General features: G+C 40.7%; 1 protein-coding gene across 5 annotated transcripts in view; it reads left to right on the top strand.

Annotated features, from left to right (window-relative positions):
- Nucleotides 1-1215: 1215 nt before the first annotated feature.
- Nucleotides 1216-10709, top strand: part of INPP4B (inositol polyphosphate-4-phosphatase type II B) — a 476198-nt gene continuing 466704 nt past the window's right edge. For all 5 annotated transcript variants that reach the window (XM_074950913.1, XM_074950912.1, XM_074950910.1 and 2 more), the window contains exon 1: nucleotides 1216-1543. The gene's annotated coding sequence lies outside the window, so the exon portion shown is untranslated. The remainder of the gene's footprint in view (nucleotides 1544-10709) is intronic.

The following is a 10709-nucleotide window of genomic DNA, read 5'->3' as shown; positions in this document are numbered from 1 at the left end:
TCTCCTCTTCCCTTCCCACCCCCTCCCCCCATGAGTATAAGATCAGACAATGGGATATTGACACTTCAGTGGAAAAGTACAAGGAGACAATACTGGTCTGCATGGCAAAGGGTGTTCTCGGCACACCAGCAGCCTACAAATCAGGTATTGTCTTTCTTTGGTGTAATAGTGTTTGTTTACCAAGAATACACATAAGGTCCTGTTTCCCCAAACACAGTAGAAACAAACAGGAGGCAGTTTCCTTAGTCATAAATTCCAAGCCTGCCTTTCCAGAGGGTTCTGTGCCACCAGCATGTGTATCTCCCTCTCATGGCTATGTGCTCGACTGCTTCTTTGTCTGACTGAGGGCTCTCTCTCACACTCTTGTGCAACCAATCAATCCCCTCACCCCAGTATTTGCAACTAGTGACAGGCTGCGGGGTTTTCCTATGTAGCTTAGCTTCTCATTGGCCTTGCCATGCAACCCATTGCCTTGGGGGGTAGCTTCCTCTTGCCATCAGCTACCAGTACATGAATGGCATTGAATTTGTCTTTCCATTTAGCCTAACACACATGGTGATGGTGTGCATGATGACAGCCATTATCACTTTCCAGCATAATAGCATATTAATCTTTGCCGAGCACTGGATAATGTTATGACGGGCCTGCGAGATGCTGACGGGCAAAGTATTCATGCTAGATGTGGGGCAGCAGATATGTCATCAGGCCTGTTTTCTTTGTAAAATCCCTTCTCCATTAGCAAGGTGTTGACACCCCATCCCCTCCCCAAATACTTTTCCAGTCCAGTGTAGTTAATGGAGTTGTTTTTCCTAAAATGCCCCATTTTTAGCTCTGGGGAGGCGTGACTAATCCTTCCCCCTGAGCCAGGAGGGTGCATCTACTTGGTTGGCTGTGCCCCGGCCTCTCCACAGGAGGGGGAGCTAGGGGCTAGGCCAGGGCTTGACCCTTTCCTAGAGGTGTGGGGGGAGGAGCCCTGGCGACCAGCCCCTCGGCGGAGTGCCCCGGAGGCTGCTGGGCGGGGCGGGCTCGGGGAGCTCTGCCCGAGCTGCCGGGCTGTGGCCCCAGGGGAGGCTGCAGCGGATGCCCGGCTCCTCTGGACGGCGGGAGGGGAGTGGCAAGCGGCAGCTTCTCCCTCCCACACGCCCGGCTCGCTCTCCCCTCCTCCAGCCGCGGCAGGTCACCTCGCGGTGAGCGCGGCTTGCCGGGGCTGCTTTGCGCAGTGACAGGCAGGGGCGGCGGCAGCTCGCGGCTCCTCTCCTCCCCGCGGGCGGGCGGGCGCCAGGGGCGCGAACTCCAAGGCCGCTGCCGGCGGGCTGCGCGGACATTGGGAGCAGACGCGCCCGGAGGAAGGCGGGCGCTGCAACTTCTCGCCGCGGCTGCGGGCAGAGGGTGGCCGGGTCTCGCTGCCCAGCAGCGCCACAGCTCCTGGCTTCCTCTCGCCGTCTGGGCCAGAGGCTCCGGACTATAAATAGCAGGTTACCCAGCTGCTGAGTGACAGGCGGCTCGAGTCTCTCTGCGCGGCCGGCTCCCTGCTCCGAGCCAGGTAATGACCGCGCAGACTGGCCGGGGCTCGGGGTCTCTGGCTGCGTAGGGAGGGAAGCAGGGGCTGTAGGGGCGCACTTCAGGTGAAGCCTCCGTCTCCCGCCCCAATCAAGTTTCTCAGTGTTCCGGTCCTAACCGACAAGCAGAGCCTGGAAGGTGCCGCAGCCAGGAGCTTTGCAGAGCCTTCCTTCCGGGCTGGGCATTTCGCCTTCCCCCGCCCACCAAAGCCCCAGAGCCGCCGCTGGCTCGGCTCTGGGGAGTTCCTTAGTTAGGGGCTTGCAACTGCTTGGGTCAGAGAGAGCAAGCACGGGGCTCTGGGCAGCTGCTGCGCTCCCCCTTCCGCCCGCGTAGGTGGAGGTTGCTGCTCCCTTCTGCCCACTCGTGCCTGCTCTTGCCCACTCACGAGGTGCGGTTAATGCTGGGGGATCTGCCCCCCTCTTCTTTGTCACCCTTTCTTTCTCTCCCCGTTGGGGCTAGAGCCAGGGGGTGGATGGGTGGCGATCGGTGGGTGCTTCTCCTTTCTGCCCTCGGCTGCTGAGGAGATTTGCGGCTGGGTACCAAACAGGCGGTTGCCGGGGAAAGGGAGACCGATTTAGTGCTGAGGATGAGCCTAGTTTGCAGGATGCTGCTGCTACGTAGAACTTATTAGCAAAAGCCGCTGGGGGTTCCTCTCACTTTTAATGCGGGTTTTGAGCGTTCTAATCTCTGTTGTGGTACGGGATGCATTTCATCAGCTAATTTCAGGTTACACATTTTTCTTACCATCTCTTCAGCAGTTGCAAAACGTGCTCCTTTAAATTGTGGCAGTTATTAAAAAAATGTCATGATTAGTGGATTTAAATGAGTGATTTAAAATATTTTGTTCCTGACATTTGAAAGTTTGATACCTAACTGGTTATGTTGGGAATAGAGACCTCCTCCTAGTGGTTTAATTTTTTTAGACGGGTAACAGAGGATCCCAGCTCCATGTTACAAACAGTTAGGTGTTAATCAAAATATGTTCTGGTACAGTAGACATCAAAAGCTAAAACACTATATATAAATAAGTTAAAGACAGCTGTGACCTACAATGGTATCAGCCAGGAAGAGAAGATAATGGTGAGACTTAGTCCTTATACCGCTTCTCCTCCCACAAACTGAGGCACAAATTACAAAATAATGTGAATGTAAGATACCTTTGTTATGTATGAACTTCTCAGCTTACTGATTTATATTAAGTATTAATTTAAGTATAGTGACTTTAAAGTTAAAGAAATTGAAAACATTTTCATGAAAGTTTATTAAATCATGTTTTCATCTAACATGTATTTATCCTTCCATCTTTCTTGTCTGGAAAATATTTATGCTGGCAAATCAGGTTGGTACAAACCATATTAAAATCTAGGCTAATATTTATAGTACACACCACATCTGTGTTTCAGAGGTCTTTGTTTCAAAAATTGATGTGATACGTACTTAAGTCTAAATGACAAATATTGGCAATATCACTTTAATATCAAAACACTAATCCATTTTATAGATTAATTACTAGCCAATTTTTTTTTTAAAAACGAAGTGTTGGCTGAAATACAGAAGCATAAAAAATCTTAAATTGTTGTTTAATGTTTGTTTGGAAGGGCAGTTCATGTCTCCTACTGATTTGTCTTAAATCTGACAGGTTCTACTTGAGACTTTGTGTTCTATCCTCTAATTTAGGAAATTGTATGGGATTTTATGCACACAATTCCTTATAGTATTGTTTGGAGTTACCTATGCAGGACCAAATCCTGCTTGCCTTATTCACACAAACAGTCCCACTGAAATTAAGGTACTAGTCACAAGAGTAAGGTGAGCAGGAATTGGCCCTGGTCAGCCAGGCAGTCCTATCAGTGTTAGAGGAGGTTGTACAGTGTTTAAGTCTGGTCAGAATTTAGCTCAGAAATATCTTCACATTGATAAGAGATTTTAATTTATTTTGTTCTGACACAAAATCCACGATGGCAATATTGAGAGAGCAGAGAACTGTGAACTCCACTCAGTGCACTTGGGAACTTCACTTCCCAGCTGACTGTTGAGCAGAGGTTATGAGAAACTATTTTGTCATATAAATTAGAGATGGAGAACTTGTATAAGTCTTCTCTTGTCCCTCTCCTGCTAGTATATTCTCAAATGGTTTGTCCAGTCCAGTTTTAAATTATTCCAGTGATGGGGGGGTTCCGTTACTTCACTTGAACTTTTATAACTACAGTAGCTAGAAATTGGTATGAATTCACAAACAAGAAGTTAAATACCCATATACAATGCAACTAGTTGCACAGATTTTTTTTTTAAAGTAGAATTACTTCTATTTGTCTTAGTTTTCATAAAAACTGTTTCTACAAAAATTGCTTTATAAGCCAAATTTAGTTAGACATGTGCCTTTGCATGTAAAGAGAAGAGTCCAGAAGGTCCTCTCACTTACACCAGCGTAACTCCGTTGTTAAATTGTAATCCTGATTTACACAGGTGAAAGTGAAAAGACAATCAAGCCTAAAATTTTAAAAAGGCCTCATGAATCAGTCTGCAGTACTAAACCTTTTCCCCCTTACCCTCTAGTGACTATTGCCCATAGACATTTCTAAGTTTCACGTATTTTTACCACTGGAAAGGATTTTTTTTAATGAGAACTCACAGACAGCATTAATTATAGTTGTATAACTGGCATACTATAATATTAAATGCATGATATAATTTATGAGGTTCATTTCTGTGACCGGCTGAATCAGTATTGCATGATCATATGCTGTTGTGCAGTAACACTTCTTAAAAAACATCATTTTGTATCCTTGGTGGATAATTTTTACCCTTTAAACATCATACTTTTAAGGCATTTCCCATATTATTAGACCTATATAATGCATGCACAGAGGTGGATGTGCTCACTGAGAATCCTATAGAATCTAGAAAGCATCCTGCAGATATTTAAAGGTGAAGAAATCAAAATAGTAAAATGATCTCATGTCTTGTCTGAATGGGGAGCAGAACTAATTTAACAGGTTTTTCTCTTGAAAAAGAAAGTGTTCCTATATGTTTGTACGTACTGTCATAATTTCACCAGTCTTCTTATCCCATTGCTCCTGTGTGTATCTGCCATTGCAGTAAATCTGTCACAATGAAGATGCTAATTTGACAAGTATAGTGGAATTTGTTAATAACAGTTGCTTAACTTCAGTTTTTCTGGTCATGGTAAGAGGTGGTCATATGATACAGTATGATTAATAGGGAGAAACTCTTGTAGGAAATGAGATTTTACTGTATACCGATTATGCTACATATAAATAAGCTTTCACTGTATACAGCTTATGCTAGGGTTTCATGTAACTTTTCTGTGGTTATAAGCAACAGTTCTAGCTGTATAGTGGTACCTAAAGCATGTTCTAAGCTTATAGGTAAGGTGTGTGTTTTCTTTATAAAAATGACTTTGAAAAGCTCAATCCACATTAAGTCAGGGGAGGAGGATAAATATGTAGGGCCTGATTTTTGGCTTGCACCATGTATAGTTATTTACACTCAGTTTGCACAGAAGTAAAACACTAACAAATCAGAATTTTAGTGTTGTGCAATGTGGACATAAAGGCACTTTCACTCTGGTTTGGTAGTGTTTTTATTCTCACTTAGGACATGTGTAAATGGCTACACAAAGTATCTCGAATTGGGGAATCAGGCCCAGAGAGTGAAATTTTCACCACTATAATGGTGTAAATATGGAATAATTCTCCACTAATTTTAATGGAGTCAGACCAGTATACACTATTGGATAAGGGAACAGCATCTGGCCTCAAAAATTGAACTGTGACACTTGATGTTTATGATAATTGCAGTCCAATACAGTTAGTGATCCTTTTTAGGTATCAGTTCAAGGGAACGTCTTAGATTGTCAAATAGAAATTATAAACAGTGGGGATTGTGTGGAAAGAAAACCTTTTTGTCTATAATCAAAGTAACTTGATTGCCTTGTAAAGATAAACTGATTTTATTATTATTATTATTTCAGATATACTATTTATGGAACTTCTTTGTCACGAACTGTCATGACAGACAACTAGTGATGCTGCTGTAGGATTGTCACATGACACAGCCTAGTTGTGCAAATTGGTAGCGATAATGATAAGAACATTCCCTGTGTGGGAAAAGTTGTCATTCACACTGATCATTGAGCAAGCTTTCTTTAAGACGTGTACAACAGCTTGTATTTCAGTTTTAGAGGGGTTGAGGTTATCATTCAAAGATGATAGGCTCCAGTGATTGAACACTAAAACAAAGGAATATGGTACAAATGTAGAGGTAGCAAATTGGGATAAAACAATGAAATCTTTAAATTTGAAATAAGCTCTAAAAAGAGAAATTAGGGAGATCAAAGCTATGCTTCTTAATCACTAACAATAGTTTTTGGTGGTTATTTTATAGTGTTTTAACATGGAGAGCTGCTAAACTTGTAACGTTCCAATTGGTATATCTATTAAAATCTTCATAATAAATAACGTATACTGAATATTTAATAAATAGAATAAAAAAATCCAGGTTGGATTTTTACTTGTGCACATGCAATTCAGGTCTTCTGCAACTTTCATGTTTGTAGGTGCCCTCTGGTCTTAAATTTCTGAGACTGGAATGATTTTGTTCAGGTGAATATAGTCTTGTTTTCCCCTCTTTTTCAAACAATGTAGAAACATGTTGACTGCTATTTGTATGAAAACATTTTGCTTTAAAAAAGATGGAATTTTCATGTTCTAAATCTGTCAGATACTTGGAACATAAATACATTCTACACTAGATGGCAGTATACAACACTAAGAAGCCGCAGGTCATTTTAACTGTAACAAATCCATTAGAAACTATAGGTAACATTTTCGAAAGCAACTAACTGACCTAGGAGCCTAAGATTTTCAGAAGTGACTTAATCTAAGTGTCTAAATCCTGTTCACTTTCAGTGAGACTTTCACCTCATTTTCAATGAGGCTCAAAAGTCTGAAAGTCTCTTAGATTTCTAATTGTTTGCAGTGTAGTTGTAGCTGTGTTGGTGCCTGGATATTAGAGAAACAAGAAGAAAAGCTCTGGGTAAGCTCAAAAGCATGTCTCTTTCAACAAGTTGGTCCAATAAAAGATTTTGCCAACCCACCTTATCTCTTAGGTTTCTAAGTCACTTAGGTGCTTTTGAAAATGTAATTATTTATTTTAAAACTGTAGACTTGAATATTTATCAGTCAATAAAATTAAAACCAATAATCAGAGGAGACCTGACTAATATGTTTAGTAGATGTATTGGGCCGGATTCTAATTTACACTGTAAGGCCTGGTTTATACACAAACTCTTTTTGTACTGATTTAACTATTTCTATTAGGGTTGTGATTGTTCTACTGAAGTGTTGGTAATGCAGTTATACTGGTAGAAAGGTGGCAGATACCAGTGTAGTTTATTCCCATAATGGAAGGAAAATAAGCTGTACTGCTAAGGCACCTTTGTACATGTACTTCTAACGTCAGTACCGGGCAAATTAGTTGAAACAATAGTAAAGAATAAAATTGTCAGACACATAAAAGAACATAAATTCTTGTGCAACAGTCCATATGGTTTCTGTAATGGGAAATCATGTCTTACTAATCTATTAGAGTTCTTTGAAGGGGTCAACAAACATGTGGACAAGGGGGAGCCAGTGGACACAGTGTATTTAGATTTCCAGAAAGCCTTTGACAAGGTCCTTCACCAAAGGCTCATACGTAAATTAAGTTGTCATGGGATAAGAGGGAAGATCCTTTCATGGACTGATAACTGGTTAAAAGACAGGGAACAAAAGGTAGGAATAAATGATAAATTTTCAGAATGGAGAGGGTAACTAGTGGTGTTCCCCAAGGGTCAGTCCTAGGACCAATCCTATTCAACTTATTCATAAATGATCTGGAGAAAGGGGTAAACAGTGCGGTGGCCAAGTTTGCAGACGATACTAAACTGCTCAAGATAGTTAAGACCAAAGGAGACTGTGAAGAACTTCAAAAAGATCTCGCAAAACTAAGAGATTGGGCAGCAAAATGGCAAATGAAATTTAATGTGGATAAATGTAAAGTAATGCACATTGGAAAATATAACCCCAACTATACATACAATATAGTATATAGTGGGGGCTAGTTTAGCTACAACTAATCAGGAAAGAGATCTTAGAGTCATCGTGGATAGTTCTCTGAAGACATCCACGCAGTGTGCAGCAGCAGTCAAAAAAGTGAACAGGATGTCAGGAATCATTAAAAAAGGGAGAGAGAATAAGATGGAGAATATCTTGTTACCCTTGTATAAATCCATGGTACGCCCACATCTTGAATACTGCGTACAGATGTGGTCTCCTCATCTCAAAAAAGAGATACTGGCATTAGAAAAGGTTCAGAGAAGGACAAATAAAATAATTAGGGGTTTGGAACGGGTCCCATATGAGGAGAGATTAAAGAGGCGAGGACTTTTCAGCTTGGAAAAAAGGAGACTAAGGGGGGGAATATGATAGAGGTATATAAAATCTTGAGTGGTGTGGAGAAAGTGAATAAGGAAAAGTTATTTACTTGTTCCCATAATATAAGAACTAGGGGCCACCAAATGAAATTAATGGACAGCAGGTTTAAAACAAATAAAAGGACGTTCTTCACACAGCACACAGTCAACCTGTGGAACTCCTTGCCTGAGGAGATTGTGACGGCTAGGACTGTAACAGGGTTTAAAAGAGAACTAGATAAATTCATGGAGGTTAAGTGCATTAATGGCTATTAGCCAGGATGGGTAAGGAATGGCTCCTAGCCTCTATTTGTCAGAGGGTGGAGATGGATGGCAGGAAAGAGATCACTTGATCATTACCTGTTAGGTTCACTCCCTCTGGGGCACCTGGCATTGGCCACTGTCGGCAGACAGGATACTGGGCTGGATGGACCTTTGGTCTGACCCAGTATGGCCGTTCTTATACTTAACGTGGTATAACTTTTGTGTGTTGACAAGCCCCCTTCACACTGATCTGGAAGTGTAAAGAGTCTTAAAGTGGGTATAAAGGGGGCTTAGTGTAAATGAAAATCAAGCTCATTGTTTGTGAGATGGTAATACATTCTTATTAATATGGCTTAAAGTGCTTGCAATGTCTGATTACATGGATAATCTGAAAGGAAGATGAAATAAGCACAATGCTGTGTACAGGTTTGGACACGATAGGTAGGGAAGAGAAGGCCAACTAGGATGAAGAAATGTTTGGAGAGAATTGTGCATGAGAAAAATTTGGGCGAATTCTGTATGTACAGCCTTAAAGACTGAGGCTACTGGAGGGAGGGGGGTATGATTATGTACTTTAGAAGCACACAAATGGGTGCTATGAAGGTGGTGGTTTTTTTTTTCACATCTGGATTTAAATTTAAACAACCATTTAAAAAACAAATAAGTAGCAAGATAACTACAGAACGTGAGGGAATCAAATTGACTAGAAATCCACAAGTCAATGTGTGTGTCATCAAGTGGGCAATGGCCTAGAAATCTTAGTCCTGTCTAACAACATAAAAGCAAGGAAGACTGAGTAGATGATCTTAACTGTAGGAGTTCTATGCGCAATCTCTGAGCAGCATTATATTATGTATATTTGCAAGTAAACTTGTATGTAATAGCAGCTTGATCGAACCCTGTGGTTCTGTGGATTTTAGTTCTCTGACTTAGATTTTCTTTTAGACTCTATAAGAAGCAAAACTGTTCACACATTGGGATTAAGTCTTCACTGGCTGTCCAAATATATACATATGTGGTGCTTTTCACTTAACATTGGACAATTGGGCGGGGGGGGGCGGGAAATGGACATGTTTCGGAGCACACGAAATGCTAAATCTGTTAACTGAAAAAATTCTCTTTAAAGTAGAAAGCAACTGGATTTTTCAACCACAGTATTAAAAAAAAAAAAAATGCACCACCATTGGAAGAAAACAGATACATGTAGAAATGTTTAGTGATCAAAATGCCATGGTTCCCTGACTTTACTGCTAGTACTCTAATACATTTTACAGCTTCAAACTTTGGTAATCCTTGATAACTTTTATATCCAGATTCTCAAGATGATGAAAAGGAAGCATTTGCAGAAAATAAATTTTTACAGGGACAAATATTTCTCTTGCAAATAAATACTTGCGCATGTGTAATGGTTTTTTGAAGGCACGATAGGTGAGTAGACACTCTTGCAGGTGAACCATTGATGCAGTCTTTTGAAAATTCAGCCTTAATGTTTATAATCTATTATCTTCAGCAAATAAATCTTTGTTAATTCTCCATGCCAATGTAGGAGACTAGATGCTGCTTGATTGTTGTTTGGACTTAAACTTTAAATAGAGCTAACAAATCACCATTCTGCACCATTTATGTAGCGTGTGCAGCTTATTTCAGTACTCTTGCTTGAGTGGCAGCCTTTGGTTTTCTTGGGCAAAAGAACTGGCACAACTGTATACTGATCTTTGCAGCACACATTGGGTCTATTTCTACTCTTATTGAAGTTAATGGGAGTTTGCCAATGGCTTGAATGAGAAGAGGATCATGCCTAAAGGGAGTTTGGAGCTAAGGGAGGAATGGCCCCTTGCAACCAAAATGCTAATAGTTTTCTGTATTTACACACTTTTTTTTTTGTATTTACAAAAAAGAAAAAAATTGTATCTATACTAGCCTAGGAAGATACATTCATTATAAATATTTAAAATACCTAAACCAGCACTGGTTCAGTTTATTGAACGACTCACTAATGAATAAGGTGTGTCAGAGCTATCCCTGAATATTTATTAAGTTTTATATAAACAAAAGAATACAGAACTGGCCTGTTTTGAAAACAGCAAAATTATGCTTACTCATTTTAAACTTGATTAAATTACCTCCAACTTAATCAGTTTTGGCACATTATAATAGATTGACAGAGTTGGGCATCTCGCCTGAAGCTACGATCTATTTTGTTTCTCCTCTGTCTCATTCAGTTAATCAAAACAAGATAGTGCAGGTAAAAATAAAATGGAAATTCACCACAGGTTTGTGGTTCACTTTTTTTATAAATGTAGAGACAGTTAATAACTTGCTGCTCCTGAACTACTCTAATTCATGTATGTGTCGGCTTTTTTTGACTGTTTGAAATAATAATGAACATCCACCACAGACGTGGGGGAAA

Source organism: Natator depressus, chromosome 4, assembly GCF_965152275.1.
Source record: "Natator depressus isolate rNatDep1 chromosome 4, rNatDep2.hap1, whole genome shotgun sequence".
Classification (NCBI taxonomy): Eukaryota; Metazoa; Chordata; order Testudines; family Cheloniidae; genus Natator; species Natator depressus.
The sequence above is the reverse complement of the archived record's forward strand: the minus strand, read 5'-3'. Positions and strand labels throughout refer to the sequence as shown.